The 21,169-nt window shown below is 45.2% G+C and overlaps 6 non-coding genes across 6 annotated transcripts; 4 read left to right on the top strand and 2 right to left on the bottom strand.

The window, feature by feature from the left end:
• The first annotated feature begins 1,746 nt into the window (after nucleotides 1-1,746).
• trnap-ugg (transfer RNA proline (anticodon UGG)) lies at nucleotides 1,747-1,818 on the top strand. The gene has a single exon. It is a non-coding gene; the product is annotated as a tRNA-Pro (tRNA).
• Nucleotides 1,819-3,009: 1,191 nt separating this feature from the next.
• On the bottom strand, nucleotides 3,010-3,080 carry trnag-gcc (transfer RNA glycine (anticodon GCC)). The gene has a single exon. It is a non-coding gene; the product is annotated as a tRNA-Gly (tRNA).
• Nucleotides 3,081-14,421: 11,341 nt separating this feature from the next.
• trnap-ugg (transfer RNA proline (anticodon UGG)) lies at nucleotides 14,422-14,493 on the top strand. The gene has a single exon. It is a non-coding gene; the product is annotated as a tRNA-Pro (tRNA).
• A 1,191-nt stretch (nucleotides 14,494-15,684) lies between these two features.
• Nucleotides 15,685-15,755, bottom strand: trnag-gcc (transfer RNA glycine (anticodon GCC)). The gene has a single exon. It is a non-coding gene; the product is annotated as a tRNA-Gly (tRNA).
• A 1,736-nt stretch (nucleotides 15,756-17,491) lies between these two features.
• Nucleotides 17,492-17,563, top strand: trnap-ugg (transfer RNA proline (anticodon UGG)). Its single transcript has one exon. It is a non-coding gene; the product is annotated as a tRNA-Pro (tRNA).
• Nucleotides 17,564-20,855: 3,292 nt separating this feature from the next.
• On the top strand, nucleotides 20,856-20,927 carry trnap-agg (transfer RNA proline (anticodon AGG)). Its single transcript has one exon. It is a non-coding gene; the product is annotated as a tRNA-Pro (tRNA).
• The last annotated feature ends 242 nt before the right edge of the window (nucleotides 20,928-21,169 follow it).

Genomic DNA, 21,169 nt, shown 5'->3' with positions numbered 1-21,169 from the left:
ACGAACGATCCCCAACAATACATTGCGATAATACACGCCTGTATTAATACATTGAGAAAACCCTAATTACGTTTGATAATGTTACAGTGAGATACCAAATTTGAGTATTATGAGACGAAGCTGTGGCGATTCTGATAGTTGGAACACCACCACTTGACTTTAATTATGACTACAATCTATAAAGTTAACTGATTTCGATACTTTGTGGCAAGCACTTTGGCTCGTTGGACTACGGGAATACAGTAATACCCCGGTTATCGCGGTTAATGGGGACCGAGACCACCCGCGAAAACTGAAAATCCGCGAAGTAGCGGCGCACCTTCAAAAATGCTTAAAAATAAATAAATAAATATTTATATATACATATATATATATATGGGTAGAGAGAGAGAGTGTGAAATTCATGTTATAACAAAAAAAAACAAATTATTATTAAAACTTATTTTTTATTCCCCAGCCATTATTTTCGTATTTATTCAATTACTTCTTTTTGTATTTATTTAATTACTTCGACTTTTACCTGCTGGTATGCCGTCCGGTGTGCCCTGTGAATGTTATGATCCTCCAGCAGAGCTGGAGGGTTGAGCAGGACTCTCCAAACGCAGACACGGGAAAAAAGGTGGTGATACAAAGATATTTATTATAATCACAATATAGTCAGTGTAATCAGCGCGTCTCGCAGCAGCTGACGGCATGGCGCGAGACGATCGCTGGAGGAACGCCCACACATCTGAAAAAACAAAAACACACGCGGCATGACAGGCACGGATCATGACAGTGAAATGAAAGGTGGCATTCTTCATTTATTTATGTATTCATTCATAACTGACAGCCTCACGCTCCGCTCCTGCCCGGGCGGAAGAGGTGCTCCTATTCGGCTTAACTGTGACACACGCCCGCCCTCCTCCTCCGGAGCTTCCGTTCGGTTAAACTTAGGGGCCGCTTGGAACCGCCCGTGCCCGGGGAAGGTGCTCCTCTTCGGCTTACTGTGACGCGAGCATGCCCTCCGCCTCCGGAGCTTCCATTCGGTTAAACTTAGGGGCCGCTTGGAACCGCCCGTGCCCGGGGAAGGTGCTCCTCTACGGCTTACTGTGACGCGAGCATGCCCTCCTCCTCCGGAGCTTCCATTCGGTTAAACTTAGGGGCCGATTGACACCGCCCGTGCTCGGGGAAGGTGCTCCTCTACGGCTTAACTGCCACGCACGCCGGCCGGAACTCTGGTACGGTCCGAACCGCGCGAAACGTCGCCACCAATCGTGTCCGGGGGAACTTGCTCTTCTTCGTCCACTCTCTTCTTCGTCCACTCTCCTCTTCGGCGCACGCCGGCCGTCTAACCGCTCCAGCGCCCCCTCGTGCCGCTCGGCGAAACTACAATGCCTCCGAATATTTTTTAGACCCGCGAAGCACTGAAGCCGCGAAAGGTGAACCGCGAAGTAGCGGGGTATTACTGTAATTCTCACTGAGGACCCTCTTTCAAATCCAAAACAAGACCATCATTACACTGGATTACTTTGAGTTCACCTGAATCTTCCGTACTGATAGGAATGGTTCTTCGCTGGTACGAGCATGTCATCAATTGGAGGTGGCTCATTTGGCTCTGGGTATGGTTGTGAGTGGTTTCTCGTTCAAATCCAAACAGGTTCTTAGTGTAAATTCAGGGTTGGTTGGGAGAGGTTCCAGGTTCAAATCCGGGGTCTTAGTGCCGATGAAGGCTTGCGGCCAACAGTCAGTTACCCAGCTAAACGTGGCTCGTTGGTCTAGGGGTATGATTCTCGCTTTGGGTGCGAGAGGTCCCGGGTTCAAATCCCGGACGAGCCCATCTCAGTGTCGGTATGGTCGCCCAGTCTCTTAGTCAACTTATAATTTTGATGCAAATCTATACAGGGAGATGGTGGAAAAACTAACATGAAACAACAAAACTGAGACTGTACCCCGAGTACTCCCAAAAAATTGCTTGAGTTCCTTATAATTTCAATAACCTTAGTCCAATCGCGCATTTTTTTCAAAAATCTTGGAAATGACATTAGCTACCTAGCTACAGTCCAAAATCAGCTCCTACAACCTCTTAGAACATTTCTACTATAGTTTCCACCCCTCCACAGTACAGAAACAACACTGATCAAAATCACCGGCAACCGACTCTGGCCTAATCACCATTCTCACCCTCTTTGATCTGATAGCAGCTTGCGATACAATTTCTAAAACCATCCTCCTGAACAGACTCCAAGACATTCTTTATCTATACCCTACCTCTTGTCAAGATATTTCACAAACTAAACCTACACTCCCACTGTTATGCAGATGACACTCAGCTCTACCTCTCCACATAATCAACTGCCATTATTCCGGGTTCCTCCATTTATTGACTGCTTCCCCGAAATTTATTATTGGTTCTCATCCAATTTTCTGCAACTTAACAATGATAAAACTGAAATCCGACAGATAGGTACCAAGTCCTCTCAAGCCAAAAGTGACAGTTTTTCCCATGACACTTGACAATACCTCAGTTTCCCCCTCTGGTCAGGTTAAGACTCGGGGTGTCATCCACTCTCTCCTTTTCATCAGAATTAAATGAAAATCCCCGATCTGCATACTTTCTACTTTATAGAATAATCGTCCTGCGTCCCCGTCCATCAGTATCCTTTTAAAGCACGTCCAACCTTGTATTTGATCAGTCCCATTAACAGAACTTGCAATAATTTACTGCAACTAAAAAGAAAAAACCTCCTGATTAAAAGCAATTGCTAAAATTAGGCCAAAAAGCGGATTTGTAAAAACATCAGCAGGTTCTGACAAATAGCCCAGGGTCTCCACATTAGAAAATGGAATGTTATTGATATTCTAAAAACTGGTAGACAGTTTTGTATCCCCACCCCCAATAATGAGGGTGACGGCAGACATAGTTGTTATGACACAAGGGATATTCGCAGGTGAGAACAGACCAGGGATGGCGCTGCCTGACAACACATTATGATAGCAATTGACGCGTAACCACGCAGCCTAACATATTGCATTGGCCGGGAATTGAACTCGGGCCTCACGCATGGCAAGCGAGAATTCTACCACTGAACAACCAATGCTTAATAGTTCTTGTCCAATAGAATAGAGACGTCCACCATAGAAAACGTTTTATCTGGCCCTGATAATGCATGTTTTTTCCTTCTTAAAATGTAGCGTTCTTGCCATGTATGCAATGCATCAAGTGAACGATACATTTCTTTAACGGTAAGATCACTCTGCAGAAACGATTAAATACTGGAAGATGCACGAACGATCCCCAACAATACATTGCGATAATACGCGCCTGTATTAATACATTGAGAAAACCCTAATTACGTTTGATAATGTTAGAGTGAAATACCAAATTTGAATATTATGAGACTAAGCTGTGGCGATTCTGAGAGTTGGAACACCACCACTTGACATTAATTATGACTACAATCAATAAAGTTAACTGATTTCGATACTTTGTGGCAAGCACTTTGGCTTGTTGGACTACGGGTATACAGTAATACACCGGTTATCGCGGTTAATGGGGACCGAGACCACCCGCGAAAACTGAAAATCCGCGAAGTAGCGGCGCACCTTCAAAAATGCTTAAAAAATAAAAATAAATATATATATATATATATATATATATATATATATATATGGGTAGAGAGAGAGAGAGTGAAATTCATGTTATAACAAAAAAAAAAAAATTATTATTAAAACTTCTTTTTTATTCCCCAGCCATTATTTTCGTATTTATTCAATTACTTCTTTTTGTATTTATTTAATTACTTCGACTTTTACCTGCTGGTACGCCGTCCGGTGTGCCCTGTGAATGTTATGATCCTCCAGCAGAGCTGGAGGGTTGAGCAGGACTCTCCAAACGCAGACACGGGAAAAAAGGTGGTGATACAAAGATATTTATTATAATCACAATGTAGTCAGTGTAATCAGCGCGTCTCGCAGCAGCTGTCGGCATGGCGCGAGACGATCGCTGGAGGAACGCCCACACAGCTGAAAAAACAAAAACACACGCGGCATGACAGGCACGGATCATGACAGTGAAATGAAAGGTGGCATTCTTCATTTATTTATTTATTCATTCATAACTGACAGCCTCACGCTCCGCTCCTGCCCGGGCGGAAGAGGTGCTCCCATTCGGCTTAACTGTGACACACGCCCGCCCTCCTCCTACGGAGCTTCCATTCGGTAAAACTTAGGGGCCGCTTGGAACCGCCCATTCCCGGGGAAGGTGCTCCTCTTCGGCTTACTGTGACGCGAGCATGCGCTCCAACTCCGGAGCTTCCATTCGGTTAAACTTAGGGGCCGCTTGGAACCGCCCGTGCCCGGGGAAGGTGCTCCTCTTCGGCTTACTGTGACGCGAGCATGCCCTCCTCCTCCGGAGCTTCCATTCGGTTAAACTTAGGGGCCGCTTGGAACCGCCCGTGCCCGGGGAAGGTGCTCCTCTACGGCTTACTGTGACGCGAGCATGCCCTCCTCCTCCGGAGCTTCCATTCGGTTAAAGTTAGGGGCCGCTTGGAACCGCCCGTGCCCGGGGAAGGTGCTCCTCTACGGCTAACTGTGACGCGAGCATGCCCTCCTCCTCCGGAGCTTCCATTCGGTTAAACTTAGGGGCCGATTGACACCGCCCGTGCTCGGGGAAGGTGCTCCTCTACGGCTTAACTGCCACGCACGCCGGCCGGAACTCTGGTACGGTCCGAACCGCGCGAAACGTCGCCACCAATCGTGTCCGGGGGAACTTGCTCTTCTTCGTCCACTCTCTTCTTCGTCCACTTTCCTCTTCGGCGCACGCCGGCCGTCTAACCGCTCCAGCGCCCCCTCGTGCCGCTCGGCGAAACTACAATGCCTCCGAATATTTTTTAGACCCGCGAAGCACTGAAGCCGCGAAAGGTGAATCGCGAAGTAGCGGCGTATTACTGTAATTCTCACTGAGGACCCTCTTTCAAATCCAAAACAAGACCATCATTACACTGGATTACTTTGAGTTCACCTGAATCTTCCGTACTGATAGGAATGGTTCTTCGCTGGTACGAGCATGTCATCAATTGGAGGTGGCTCATTGGGCTCTGGGTATGGTTGTGAGTGGTTTCTCGTTCAAATCCAAACAGGTTCTTAGTGTAAATTCAGGGTTGGTTGGGAGAGGTTCCAGGTTCAAATCCGGGGTCTTAGTGTCGATGAAGGCGTGCGGCCAACAGGCAGTTAACTAGTTAAACGTGGCTTGTTGGTCTATGGGTATGATTCTCGCTTTGGGTGCGAGAGGTCCCGGGTTCAAATCCCGCGCGAACCCATCTCAGTGTCGGTATGGTCGCCCAGTCTCTTAGTCAACTTATAATTTTGATGCAAATCTATACAGGGAGATGCTGGAAAAACTAACATGAAACAACAAAACTGAGACTGTACCCCGAATACTCCCAAAAAAATGCTTGAGTTCCTTATAATTTCAATAACCTTGGTCCAATCTCACATTTTTTTCAAAAATCTTGGAAATGACATTAGCTACCTAGCTACAGTCCAAAATCAGCTCCTACAACCTCTTAGAACATTTCTACTCTAGTTTCCACCCCTCCACAGTACAGAAACAACACTGATCAAAATCACCGGCAACCGACTCTGGCCTAATCACCATTCTCACCCTCTTTGATCTGATAGCAGCTTGCGATACAATTTCTAAAACCATCCTCCTGAACAGACTCCATGACATTCTTTATCTATACCCTACCTCTTGTCAAGATATTTCACAAACTAAACCTACACTCCCACTGTTATGCAGATGACACTCAGCTCTACCTCTCCACATAATCAACTGCCATTATTCCGGGTTCCTCCATTTATTGACTGCTTCCCCGAAATTTATTATTGGTTCTCATCCAATTTTCTGCAACTTAACAATGATAAAACTGAAATCCTACAGATAGGTACCAAGTCCTCTCAAACCAAAAGTGACAGTTTTTCCCATGACACTTGACAATACCTCAGTTTCCCCCTCTGGTCAGGTTAAGACTCGGGGTGTCATCCACTCTCTCCTTTTCATCAGAATTAAATGAAAATCCCTGATCTGCATACTTTCTACTTTATAGAATAATCGTCCTGCGTCCCTGTCCATCAGTATCCTTTTAAAGCACGTCCAACCTTTTATTTGATCAGTCCCATTAACAGAACTTGCAATAATTTACTGCAAATAAAAAAAAAAAAACCTCCTGATTAAAGGCAATTGCTAAAATTAGGCCAAAAAGCGGATTTGTAAAAACATCAGCAGGTTCTGACAAATAGCCTAGGGTCTCCACATTAGAAAATGGAATGTTATTGATATTCTAAAAACTGGTAGACAGTTTTGTATCCCCGCCCCCAATAATGAGGGCGACCGCAGACATAGTTGTTATGACACAAGGCATATTCGCAGGTGAGAACAGACCAGGGATGGCGCTGCCTGACAACGCATTATGATAGCAATTGACGCGTAACCACGCAGCCTAACATATTGCATTGGCCGGGAATTGAACTCAGGCCTCACGCATGGCAAGCGAGAATTCTACCACTGAACTACCAATGATTAGTACCTCTTGTCCAATAGAATAGAGACGTCCACCATAGAAAACGTTTTATCTGGCCCTGATAATGCATGTTTTTTCCTTCTTAAAATGTAGCGTTCTTGCCATGTATGCAATGCATCAAGTGAACTATACATTTCTTTAACGGTAAGATCACTCTGCAGAAACGATTAAATACTGGAAGATGCACGAATGATCCCCAACTATACATTGCGATAATACACGCCTGTATTAATACATTGAGAAAACCCTAATTACGTTTGATAATGTTACAGTCAGATACCAAATTTGAGTATTATGAGACTAAGCTGTGGCGATTCTGATAGTTGGAACACCACCACTTGACTTTAATTATGACTACAATCTATAAAGTTAACTGATTTCGATACTTTGTGGCAAGCACTTTGGCTCGTTGGACTACGGGTATACAGTAATACCCCGGTTATCGCGGTTAATGGGGACCGAGTCCACCCGCGAAAACTGAAAATACGCGAAGTAGCGGCGCACATTCAAAAATGCTTAAAAAAAAATAAATAAATAAATATTTTTATATATGGGATGAGAGAGAGAGAGAGAAATTCATGTTATAACAAAAAAAAACAAATTATTATTAAAACTTATTTTTTATTCCCCAGCCATTATTTTCGTATTTATTCAATTACTTCTTTTTGTATTTATTTAATGACTTCGACTTTTACCTGCTGGTACGCCGTCCGGTGTGCCCTGTGAATGTTATGATACTCCAGCAGAGCTAGAGGGTTGAGCAGGACTCTCCAAACGCAGACACGGGAAAAAAGGTGGTGATACAAAGATATTTATTATAATCACAATATAGTCAGTGTAATCAGCGCGTCTCGCAGCAGCTGACGGCATGGCGCGAGACGATCGCTGGAGGAACGCCCACACAGCTGAAAAAACAAAAACACACGCGGCATGACGCTCGGATCATGACAGTGAAATGAAAGGTGGCATTCTTCATTTATTTATTTATTCATTCATAACTGACAGCCTCACGCTCCGCTCCTGCCCGGGCGGAAGAGTTGCTCCTATTCGGCTTAACTGTGACACACGCCCGCCCTCCTCCTCCGGAGCTTCCGTTCGGTTAAACTTAGGGGCCGCTTGGAACCGCCCGTGCCCGGGGAAGGTGCTCCTCTTCGGCTTACTGTGACGCGAGCATGCCCTCCGCCTCCGGAGCTTCCATTCGGTTAAACTTAGGGGCCGCTTGGAACCGCCCGTGCCCGGGGAAGGTGCTCCTCTACGGCTTACTGTGACGCGAGCATGCCCTCCTCCTCCGGAGCTTCCATTCGGTTAAACTTAGGGGCCGATTGACACCGCCCGTGCTCGGGGAAGGTGCTCCTCTACGGCTTAACTGCCACGCACGCTGGCCGGAACTCTGGTACGGTCCGAACCGCGCGAAACGTCGCCACCAATCGTGTCCGGGGGAACTTGCTCTTCTTCGTCCAGTCTCTTCTTCGTCCACTCTCCTCTCCGGCGCACGCCGGCCGTATAACCGCTCCAGCGCCCTCTTGTGCCGCTCGGCGAAACTACAATGCCCCCGAATATTTTTTAGACCCGCGAAGCACTGAAGCCGCGAAAGGTGAACCGCGAAGTAGCGGGGTATTACTGTAATTCTCACTGAGAACCCTCTTTCAAATCCAAAACAAGACCATCATTACACTGGATTACTTTGAGTTCACCTGAATCTTCCGTACTGATAGGAATGGTTCTTCGCTGGTACGAGCATGTCATCAATTGGAGGTGGCTCATTGGGCTCTGGGTATGGTTGTGAGTGGTTTCTCGTTCAAATCCAAACAGGTTCTTAGTGTAAATTCAGGGTTGGTTGGGAGAGGTTCCAGGTTCAAATCCGGGGTCTTAGTGTCGATGAAGGCTTGCGGCCAACAGGCAGTTAACTAGTTAAACGTGGCTTGTTGGTCTAGGGCAGGGATGTCCAAACTTTTTGCAAAGCGGGCCGGATTTGAAGTTGCAAAATGTGGGGGGGGCCGACCTCGGCTGACATTCACTGCATAAACAACAATATATTCAAACACATTTTAGCAAGCGATTCTGTGTTTCACATTTTGCTTTTTTATTTGCATTTAAACCATCAAACATGTATTTTGGTTCATTTGAAATACGAACATCACATGCAATTGAATATTTGCTTAACTTTTTATTCTTAAACAGAAGTAATTCTACTCTTGAGTGCAAATAATATTTGAACATGAATTATATTATGAACATGAATTATATTATCATCATGGGAGTTCAATGTCCACAGAATTTTTGAAAAACAGAAATGATTACCACAAGTGCAGGACTAATTTGATATATATGACATATCAAATATAAATGTTGATTGAAAATTTTATTCTGGAATGAAAACCGACAACTTGTCTGAATTTGTGACTGAACAAAACAAAATTAAGTCAGTTATTTTAATGACAAATGACTTGCCTGCATTAATGTGACGGGTGATACTGAGATCTGGACTGCAGCACAAAGGCCAGGTCTGGCTCAAAGGCAGAAGTATTAATGCGCAAGATGTCTCGCAGATGAGAGTCTGGGAGCCGTGTCCTCAGACGACTCTTATTTAAGTTCATTACAGAGAATGTCTTTTCACACAAATACGTCGACCCAAACAAGCTCTACATTTTCTTAGCAAACTCTCGAATCACTCGAAACCTGCCTTTATCCAGCTCTCTGTAAAAGTTGGCAAGAGAAAGTTGCTGGTGCCGACTACGGCTCTCGGCGTCACACTGCAACTCAATGAGCTCCAGCTGTAAATGGGCTGGAACATTGTCTGTGTCCACGGAGAAAGGTGATGAAAAAAGAGCGATGTCCTTCTCAATAGCTGCAAAATCCCGAAAGCGTTGTGTGAACTTTTCAGCCAAAGATTTCATATCTGATGCGTACCTCTTCGTTTGTGCACTGATATTGCTCTCTGGGAATCTGATTATGATTTCTTGCAGCGCTGAGAAATGTGCAGTATTGGGCTGGGTCTGCGACAGGTGTCTTTCAAACAGTTTGAGCTTGATTCCAAAGGCTTTGATGTGTGAAAATAGTTGGTTTATGACTCCGTCTGGTCCCTGGAGACTGGTGTTCAGGACATTAAGGTGCTTTGTAATGTCAACTAGAAAACCCAAATCAGCTAGCCACATGGGGTCACTTAGTTCTTGCATAGGTTGTCCCTTTTCAGCCAAAAACTCACAGATTTGCTGCTTAAGAGAGTAGAAGCGCGACAGTGCAGAACCCCGACTAAGCCATCGCACGTCAGTGAAATAGACAACATCTCCATATTCTGCATGAACATCGCTGAGAAACTGTTGAAACTGGCGGTGGCATAGCGCTCTGGAGCGAATATAGTTAATAGCCTTTATCACCGGTTTCATAACATGTTCGTATTGGAGATGTTTGGCACACAGAACTTGCTGATGAATGATGCAATGGAGTTTTACAGCGCTACCCCCTTCTTCACTTACTTTGTTACATATTAGTGTCGCTAATCCACTTCGTTCGCCAGCCATGGATGGTGCGCCGTCCGTAATAATCCCAGAAATTTTATTCCACGGGAGTTTTAAGTCATCCACGGCAGCGCAAACAGAAGAGAATAGGTCTGTTCCTCTCGTTTGGGCTTTCAGGCTCTGCAGGTCAAGTAGTTCTTCAGTAACGTTCATTTCATTGTCCACTCCTCTCAAAAAAATAAGCAACTGGGCAGTGTCCGAGGCGTCTGTGCTTTCGTCGCAAGCCAGCGAAAAAAAATCAAACTCCTTTCCTTGGACCCCCAATTGTCTTTTGATGTCTGACGACACCTCCTCAATCCTGCGTGCTACGGTGTTACGTGCCAGGCAAACTTTGGCAAACTCTTGCTGCTTCTCGGGACATATTTTCTTCGCCATAGTCATCATGCAGTCTTTGATAAATTCACCCTCGGTGAAAGGTTTGCAATGCTTCGCGATCAGTGTTGCTACCTCGTAGCTAGCTTTCGTGGCATTCTCATTTGACTCTCGGGCTCTTGCAAAATACTGCTGCTGTGAGAAAAACCCGCTTCAAGTTGCGCCAATTTCTTGCTGCGTTCCTCCCCGGTCAAATTGTCATACATGTCAGCGTGTTTCGTTTGGTAATGTCGTTTGACATTGAACTCTTTAAAAACAGCCACGGTCTCTTTGCAAATGAGACAGACACAGTTGTTACGTATTTCTGTGAAGAAATAGTCCAATTTCCACACATCTTTGAAGCGTCGACCCTCGCAGTCCACTTTCCTTTTTTTGTTTATTGTCGCCATTTTATAAATTGGGGGTAAAGGTCACCCGGGCTGATGCCTTGTAGTGATACTGCCTCTAGTGGGTAAATTAAGAACAGCAGTTAGGAAGAGCGCGCACTCAGTACTGTATATGTGCGGGCCAGAATGTATTAATTTTATTACAGAGGCTGCGGGCCGGATTAAGTTTGACCCCGGGCCGCATTTGTCCCCCGGGCCGGACTTTGGTCATGTCTGGTCTAGGGGTATGATTCTCGCTTTGGGTGCGAGAGGTCCTGGGTTCAAATCCCGGACGAGCCCATCTCAGTGTCGGTATGGTCGCCCAGTCTCTTAGTCAACTTATAATTTTGATGCAAATCTATACAGGGAGATGCTGGAAAAACTAACATGAAACAACAAAACTGAGACTGTACCCCGAATACTCCCAAATAAATGCTTGAGTTCCTTATAATTTCAATAACCTTGGTCCAATCGCGCATTTCTTTCAAAAATCTTGGAAATGACATTAGCTACCTAGCTACAGTCCAAAATCAGCTCCTACAACCTCTTAGAACATTTCTACTCTAGTTTCCACCCCTCCACAGTACAGAAACAACACTGATCAAAATCACCGGCAACCGACTCTGGCCTAATCACCATTCTCACCCTCTTTGATCTGATAGCAGCTTGCGATACAATTTCTAAAACCATCCTCCTGAACAGACTCCATGACATTCTTTATCTATACCCTACCTCTTGTCAAGATATTTCACAAACTAAACCTACACTCCCACTGTTATGTAGATGACACTCAGCTCTACCTCTCCACATAATCAACTGCCATTATTCCGGGTTCCTCCATTTATTGACTGCTTCCCCGAAATGTATTATTGGTTCTCATCCAATTTTCTGCAACTTAACCATGATAAAACTGAAATCCTACACATAGGTACCAAGTCCACTCAAGCCAAAAGTGACAGTTTTTCCCATGACACTTGACAATACCTCAGTTTCCCCCTCTGGTCAGGTTAAGACTCGGGGTGTCATCCACTCTCTCCTTTTCATTAGAATTAAATGAAAATCCCCGATCTGCATACTTTCTACTTTATAGAATAATCGTCCTGCGTCCCCGTCCATCAGTATCCTTTTAAAGCACGTCCAACCTTGTATTTGATCAGTCCCATTAACAGAACTTGCAATAATTTACTGCAACTTAAAAAAAAAACCTCCTGATTAAAAGCAATTGCTAAAATTTGGCCAAAAAGCGGATTTGTAAAAACATCAGCAGGTTCTGACAAATAGCCTAGGGTCTCCACATTAGAAAATGGAATGTTATTGATATTCCAAAAACTGGTAGACAGTTTTGTATCCCCGCCCCCAATAATGAGGGTGACCGCAGACATAGTTGTTATGACACAAGGCATATTCGCAGGTGAGAACAGACCAGGGATGGCGCTGCCTGACAACACATTATGATAGCAATTGACGCATAACCACGCAGCCTAACATATTGCATTGGCCGGGAATTGAACTCGGGCCTCACGCATGGCAAGCGAGAATTCTACCACTGAACAACCAATGATTAGTACTTCTTGTCCAATCGAATAGAGACGTCCACCATAGAAAACGTTTTATCTGGCCCTGATAATGCATGTTTTTTCCTTCTTAAAATGTAGCGTTCTTGCCGTGTATGCAATGCATCAAGTGAACGATACATTTCTTTAACGGTAAGATCACTCTGCAGAAACGATTAAATACTGGAAGATGCACGAACGATCCCCAACAATACATTGCGATAATACACGCCTGTATTAATACATTGAGAAAACCCTAATTACGTTTGATAATGTTACAGTGAGATACCAAATTTGAGTATTATGAGACTAAGCTGTGGCGATTCTGATAGTTGGAACACCACCACTTGACTTTAATTATGACTACAATCTATAAAGTTAACTGATTTCGATACTTTGTGGCAAGCACTTTGGCTCGTTGGACTACGGGTATACAGTAATACCCCGGTTATCGCGGTTAATGGGGACCGAGACCACCCGCGAAAACTGAAAATCCGCGAAGTAGCGGCGCACCTTCAAAAATGCTTAAAAATAAATAAATAAATATATATATATATATATATATATATATATATATGGGTAGAGAGAGAGAGTGTGAAATTCATGTTATAACAAAAAAAAAACAAATTATTATTAAAACTTATTTTTTATTCCCCAGCCATTATTTTCGTATTTATTCAATTACTTCTTTTTGTATTTATTTAATTACTTCGACTTTTACCTGCTGGTACGCCGTCCGGTGTGCCCTGTGAATGTTATGATCCTCCAGCAGAGCTGGAGGATTGAGCAGGACTCTCCAAACGCAGACACGGGAAAAAAGGTGGTGATACAAAGATATTTATTATAATCACAATATAGTCAGTGTAATCAGCGCGTCTCGCAGCAGCTGACGGCATGGCGCGAGACGATCGCTGGAGGAACGCCCACACATCTGAAAAAACAAAAACACACGCGGCATGACAGGCACGGATCATGACAGTGAAATGAAAGGTGGCATTCTTCATTTATTTATGTATTCATTCATAACTGACAGCCTCACGCTCCGCTCCTGCCCGGGCGGAAGAGGTGCTCCTATTCGGCTTAACTGTGACACACGCCCGCCCTCCTCCTCCGGAGCTTCCGTTCGGTTAAACTTAGGGGCCGCTTGGAACCGCCCGTGCCCGGGGAAGGTGCTCCTCTTCGGCTTACTGTGACGCGAGCATGCCCTCCTCCTCCGGAGCTTCCGTTCGGTTAAACTTAGGGGCCGCTTGGAACCGCCCGTGCCCGGGGAAGGTGCTCCTCTTCGGCTTACTGTGACGCGAGCATGCCCTCCGCCTCCGGAGCTTCCATTCGGTTAAACTTAGGGGCCGCTTGGAACCGCCCGTGCCCGGGGAAGGTGCTCCTCTACGGCTTACTGTGACGCGAGCATGCCCTCCTCCTCCGGAGCTTCCATTCGGTTAAACTTAGGGGCCGATTGACACCGCCCGTGCTCGGGGAAGGTGCTCCTCTACGGCTTAACTGCCACGCACGCCGGCCGGAACTCTGGTACGGTCCGAACCGCGCGAAACGTCGCCACCAATCGTGTCCGGGGGAACTTGCTCTTCTTCGTCCACTCTCTTCTTCGTCCACTCTCCTCTTCGGCGCACGCCGGCCGTCTAACCGCTCCAGCGCCCCCTCGTGCCGCTCGGCGAAACTACAATGCCTCCGAATATTTTTTAGACCCGCGAAGCACTGAAGCCGCGAAAGGTGAACCGCGAAGTAGCGGGGTATTACTGTAATTCTCACTGAGGACCCTCTTTCAAATCCAAAACAAGACCATCATTACACTGGATTACTTTGAGTTCACCTGAATCTTCCGTACTGATAGGAATGGTTCTTCGCTGGTACGAGCATGTCATCAATTGGAGGTGGCTCATTTGGCTCTGGGTATGGTTGTGAGTGGTTTCTCGTTCAAATCCAAACAGGTTCTTAGTGTAAATTCAGGGTTGGTTGGGAGAGGTTCCAGGTTCAAATCCGGGGTCTTAGTGCCGATGAAGGCTTGCGGCCAACAGTCAGTTACCCAGCTAAACGTGGCTCGTTGGTCTAGGGGTATGATTCTCGCTTTGGGTGCGAGAGGTCCCGGGTTCAAATCCCGGACGAGCCCATCTCAGTGTCGGTATGGTCGCCCAGTCTCTTAGTCAACTTATAATTTTGATGCAAATCTATACAGGGAGATGGTGGAAAAACTAACATGAAACAACAAAACTGAGACTGTACCCCGAGTACTCCCAAAAAATTGCTTGAGTTCCTTATAATTTCAATAACCTTAGTCCAATCGCGCATTTTTTTTAAAAATCTTGGAAATGACATTAGCTACCTAGCTACAGTCCAAAATCAGCTCCTACAACCTCTTAGAACATTTCTACTATAGTTTCCACCCCTCCACAGTACAGAAACAACACTGATCAAAATCACCGGCAACCGACTCTGGCCTAATCACCATTCTCACCCTCTTTGATCTGATAGCAGCTTGCGATACAATTTCTAAAACCATCCTCCTGAACAGACTCCAAGACATTCTTTATCTATACCCTACCTCTTGTCAAGATATTTCACAAACTAAACCTACACTCCCACTGTTATGCAGATGACACTCAGCTCTACCTCTCCACATAATCAACTGCCATTATTCCGGGTTCCTCCATTTATTGACTGCTTCCCCGAAATTTATTATTGGTTCTCATCCAATTTTCTGCAACTTAACAATGATAAAACTGAAATCCTACAGATAGGTACCAAGTCCTCTCAAGCCAAAAGTGACAGTTTTTCCCATGACACTTGACAATACCTCAGTTTCCCCCTCTGGTCAGGTTAAGACTCGGGGTGTCATCCACTCTCTCCTTTTCATCAGAATTAAATGAAAATCTCCGATCTGCATACTTTCTCCTTTATAGAATAATCGTCCTGCGTCCCCGTCCATCAGTATCCTTTTAAAGCACGTCCAACCTTGTATTTGATCAGTCCCATTAACAGAACTTGCAATAATTTACTGCAACTAAAAAGAAAAAACCTCCTGATTAAAAGCAATTGCTAAAATTAGGCCAAAAAGCGGATTTGTAAAAACATCAGCAGGTTCTGACAAATAGCCCAGGGTCTCCACATTAGAAAATGGAATGTTATTGATATTCTAAAAACTGGTAGACAGTTTTGTATCCCCACCCCCAATAATGAGGGTGACGGCAGACATAGTTGTTATGACACAAGGGATATTCGCAGGTGAGAACAGACCAGGGATGGCGCTGCCTGACAACACATTATGATAGCAATTGACGCGTAACCACGCAGCCTAACATATTGCATTGGCCGGGAATTGAACTCGGGCCTCACGCATGGCAAGCGAGAATTCTACCACTGAACAACCAATGCTTAATAGTTCTTGTCCAATAGAATAGAGACGTCCACCATAGAAAACGTTTTATCTGGCCCTGATAATGCATGTTTTTTCCTTCTTAAAATGTAGCGTTCTTGCCATGTATGCAATGCATCAAGTGAACGATACATTTCTTTAACGGTAAGATCACTCTGCAGAAACGATTAAATACTGGAAGATGCACGAACGATCCCCAACAATACATTGCGATAATACGCGCCTGTATTAATACATTGAGAAAACCCTAATTACGTTTGATAATGTTAGAGTGAAATACCAAATTTGAATATTATGAGACTAAGCTGTGGCGATTCTGATAGTTGGAACACCACCACTTGACATTAATTATGACTACAATCAATAAAGTTAACTGATTTCGATACTTTGTGGCAAGCACTTTGGCTTGTTGGACTACGGGTATACAGTAATACCCCGGTTATCGCGGTTAATGGGGACCGAGACCACCCGCGAAAACTGAAAATCCGCGAAGTAGCGGCGCACCTTCAAAAATGCTTAAATAAAAAACATAAAATAAATATATATATATATATATATATATATATATATATATATGGGTAGAGAGAGAGAGAGTGAAATTCATGTTATAACAAAAAAAAAAAATTATTATTAAAACTTATTTTTTATTCCCCAGCCATTATTTTCGTATTTATTCAATTACTTCTTTTTGTATTTATTTAATTACTTCGACTTTTACCTGCTGGTACGCCGTCCGGTGTGCCCTGTGAATGTTATGATCCTCCAGCAGAGCTGGAGGAATGAGCAGGACTCTCCAAACGCAGACACGGGAAAAAAGGTGGTTATACAAAGATATTTATTATAATCACAATATAGTCAGTGTAATCAGCGCGTCTCGCAGCAGCTGACGGCATGGCGCGAGACGGCTGGAGGAACGCCCACACAGCTGAAAAAACAAAAACACACGCGGCATGACAGGCACGGATCATGACAGTGAAATGAAAGGTGGCATTATTCATTTATTTATTTATTCATTCATAACTGACAGCCTCACGCTCCGCTCCTGCCCGGGCGGAAGAGGTGCTCCTATTCGGCTTAACTGTGACACACGCCCGCCCTCCTCCTCCGGAGCTTCCGTTCGGTTAAACTTAGGGGCCGCTTGGAACCGCCCGTGCCCGGGGAAGGTGCTCCTCTACGGATTAACTGCCACGCACGCCGGCCGGAACTCTGATACGGTCCGAACCGCGCGAAACGTCGCCACCAATCGTGTCCGGGGGAACTTGCTCTTCTTCGTCCACTCTCTTCTTCGTCCACTCTCCTCTTCGGCGCACGCCGGCCGTATAACCGCTCCAGCGCCCTCTCGTACCGCTCGGCGAGACTACAATGCCCCCGAATATTTTTTAGACCCGCGAAGCACTGAAGCCGCGAAAGGTGAACCGCGAAGTAGCGGGGTATTACTGTAATTCTCACCGAGGACCCTCTTTCAAATCCAAAACAAGACCATCATTACACTGGATTACTTTGAGTTCACCTGAATCTTCTGTACTGATAGGAATGGTTCTTCGCTGGTACGAGCATGTCATCAATTGGAGGTGGCTCATTGGGCTCTGGGTATGGTTGTGAGTGGTTTCTCGTTCAAATCCAAACAGGTTCTTAGTGTAAATTCAGGGTTGGTTGGGAGAGGTTCCAGGTTCAAATCCGGGGTCTTAGTGTCGATGAAGGCTTGCGGCCAACAGGCAGTTAACTAGTTAAACGTGGCTCGTTGGTCTAGGGGTATGATTCTCGCTTTGGGTGCGAGAGGTCCCGGGTTCAAATCCCGGACGAGCCCATCTCAGTGTCGGTATGGTCGCCCAGTCTCTTAGTCAACTTATAATTTTGATGCAAATCTATACAGGGAGATGCTGGAAAAACTAACATGAAAAAACAAAACTGAGACTGTACCCTGAATACTCCCAAAAAAATGCTTGAGTTCCTTATAATTTCAATAACCTTGGTCCAATCGCACATTTTTTTCAAAAATCTTGGAAATGACATTAGCTACCTAGCTACAGTCCAAAATCAGCTCCTACAACCTCTTAGAACATTTCTACTCTAGTTTCCACCCCTCCACAGTACAGAAACAACACTGATCAAAATCACCGGCAACCGACTCTGGCCTAATCACCATTCTCACCCTCTTTGATCTGATAGCAGCTTGCGATACAATTTCTAAAACCATCCTCCTGAACAGACTCCATGACATTCTTTATCTATACCCTACCTCTTGTCAAGATATTTCACAAACTAAACCTACACTCCCACTGTTATGCAGATGACACTCAGCTCTACCTCTCCACATAATCAACTGCCATTATTCCGGGTTCCTCCATTTATTGACTGCTTCCCCGAAATGTATTATTGGTTCTCATCCAATTTTCTGCAACTTAACCATGATAAAACTGAAATCCTACAGATAGGTACCAAGTCCACTCAAGCCTAAAGTGACAGTTTTTCCCATGACACTTGACAATACCTCAGTTTCCCCCTCTGGTCAGGTTAAGACTCGGGGTGTCATCCACTCTCTCCTTTTCATCAGAATTAAATGAAAATCCCCGATCTGCATACTTTCTACTTTATAGAATAATCGTCCTGCGTCCCCGTCCATCAGTATCCTTTTAAAGCACGTCCAACCTTGTATTTGATCAGTCCCATTAACAGAACTTGCAATAATTTACTGCAACTAAAAAAAAAAAACCTCCTGATTAAAAGCAATTGCTAAAATTTGGCCAAAAAGCGGATTTGTAAAAACATCAGCAGGTTCTGACAAATAGCCTAGGGTCTCCACATTAGAAAATGGAATGTTATTGATATTCCAAAAACTGGTAGACAGTTTTGTATCCCCGCCCCCAATAATGAGGGTGACCGCAGACATAGTTGTTACGACACAAGGCATATTCGCAGGTGAGAACAGACCAGGGATGGCGCTGCCTGACAACACATTATGATAGCAATTGACGCGTAACCACGCAGCCTAACATATTGCATTGGCCGGGAATTGAACTCGGGCCTCACGGATGGCAAGCGAGAATTCTACCACTGAACAACCAATGATTAGTACTTCTTGTCCAATAGAATAGAGACGTCCACCATAGAAAACGTTTTATCTGGCCCTGATAATGCATGTTTTTTCCTTCTTAAAATGTAGCGTTCTTGCCATGTATGCAATGCATCAAGTGAACGATACATTTCTTTAACGGTAAGATCACTCTGCAGAAACGATTAAATACTGGAAGATGCACGAACGATCCCCAACAATACATTGCGATAATACACGCCTGTATTAATACATTGAGAAAACCCTTATTACGTTTGATAATGTTACAGTGAGATACCAAATTTGAGTATTATGAGACTAAGCTGTGGCGATTCTGATAGTTGGAACACCACCACTTGACTTTAATTATGACTACAATCTATAAAGTTAACTGATTTCGATACTTTGTGGCAAGCACTTTGGCTCGTTGGACTACGGGTATACAGTAATACCCCGGTTATCGCGGTTAATGGGGACCGAGACCACCCGCGAAAACTGAAAATCCGCGAAGTAGCAGCGCACCTTCAAAAATGCTTAAAAATAAATAAATAAATATATATATATATATATATATATGGGTAGAGAGAGAGAGTGTGAAATTCATGTTATAACAAAAAAAAACAAATTATTATTCAAACTTATTTTTTATTCCCCAGCCATTATTTTCGTATTTATTCAATTACTTCTTTTTGTATTTATTTAATTACTTCGACTTTTACCTGCTGGTACGCCGTCCGGTGTGGCCTGTGAATGATATGATCCTCCAGCAGAGCTGGAGGGTTGAGCAGGACTCTCCAAACGCAGACACGGGAAAAAGGTGGTGATAGAAAGATATTTATTATAATCACAATATAGTCAGTGTAATCAGCGCGTCTCGCAGCAGCTGACGGCATGGCGCGAGAAGATCGCTGGAGGAATGCCCACACAGCTGAAAAAACAAAAACACACGCGGCATGACAGGCACGGATCATGACAGTGAAATGAAAGGTGGCATTCTTCATTTATTTATTTATTCATTCATAACTGACAGCCTCACGCTCCGCTCCTGCCCGGGCGGAAGAGGTGCTCCTATTCGGCTTAACTGTGACACACGCCCGCCCTCCTCCTCCGGAGCTTCCATTCGGTTAAACTTAGGGGCCGCTTGGAACCGCCCGTGCCTGGGGACGGTGCTCCTCTTCGGCTTACTGTGACGCGAGCATGCCCTCCTCCTCCGGAGCTTCCATTCGGTTAAACTTAGGGGCCGCTTGGAACCGCCCGTGCCCGGGGAAGGTGCTCCTCTACGGCTTACTGTGACACGAGCATGCCCTACTCCTCCGGAGCTTCCATTCGGTTAAACTTAGGGGCCGCTTGGAACCGCCCGTGCCCGGGGAAGGTGCTCCACTACGGCTTACTGTGACGCGAGCATGCCCTCCTCCTCCGGAGCTTCCATTCGGTTAAACCTAGGGGCCGATTGACACCGCCCGTGCTCGGGGAAGGTGCTCCTCTACGGCTTAACTGCCACGCACGCCGGCCGGAACTCTGGTACGGTCCGAACCGCGCGAAACGTCGCCACCAATCGTGTCCGGGGGAACTTGCTCTTCTTCGTCCACTCTCTTCTTCGTCCACTCTCCTCTTCGGCGCACGCCGGCCGTCTAACCGCTCCAGCGCCCCCTCGTGCCGCTCGGCGAAACTACAATGCCTCCGAATATTTTTTAGACCCGCGAAGCACTGAAGCCGCGAAAGGTGAACCGCGAAGTAGCGGGGTATTACTGTAATTCTCACTGAGGACCCTCTTTCAAATCCAAAACAAGACCATCATTACACTGGATTACTTTGAGTTCACCTGAATCTTCCGTACTGATAGGAATGGTTCTTCGCTGGTACGAGCATGTCATCAATTGGAGGTGGCTCATTTGGCTCTGGGTATGGTTGTGAGTGGTTTCTCGTTCAAATCCAAACAGGTTCTTAGTGTAAATTCAGGGTTGGTTGGGAGAGGTTCCAGGTTCAAATCCGGGGTCTTAGTGTCGATGAAGGCTTGCGGCCAACAGTCAGTTACCCAGCTAAATGTGGCTCGTTGGTCTAGGGGTATGATTCTCGCTTAGGGTGCGAGAGGTCCCGGGTTCAAATCCCGGACGAGCCCATCTCAGAGTCGGTATGGTCGCTTAGTCAACTCATAATTTTGATGCAAATCTATACAGGGAGATGGTGGAAAAACTAACATGAAACAACAAAACTGAGACTGTACCCCGAGTACTCCCAAAAAAATGCTTGAGTTCCTTATTATTTCAATAACCTTGGTCCAATCGCGCATTTTTTTCAAAAATCTTGGAAATGACATTAGCTACCTAGCTACAGTCCAAAATCAGCTCCAACAACCTCTTA

This window comes from Idiotropiscis lumnitzeri, chromosome 12, assembly GCF_059441095.1.
Source record: "Idiotropiscis lumnitzeri isolate Australia: NSW breed Sydney's pygmy pipehorse chromosome 12, RoL_Ilum_1.0, whole genome shotgun sequence".
Classification (NCBI taxonomy): domain Eukaryota; kingdom Metazoa; phylum Chordata; class Actinopteri; order Syngnathiformes; family Syngnathidae; genus Idiotropiscis; species Idiotropiscis lumnitzeri.
The sequence above is the reverse complement of the archived record's forward strand: the minus strand, read 5'-3'. Positions and strand labels throughout refer to the sequence as shown.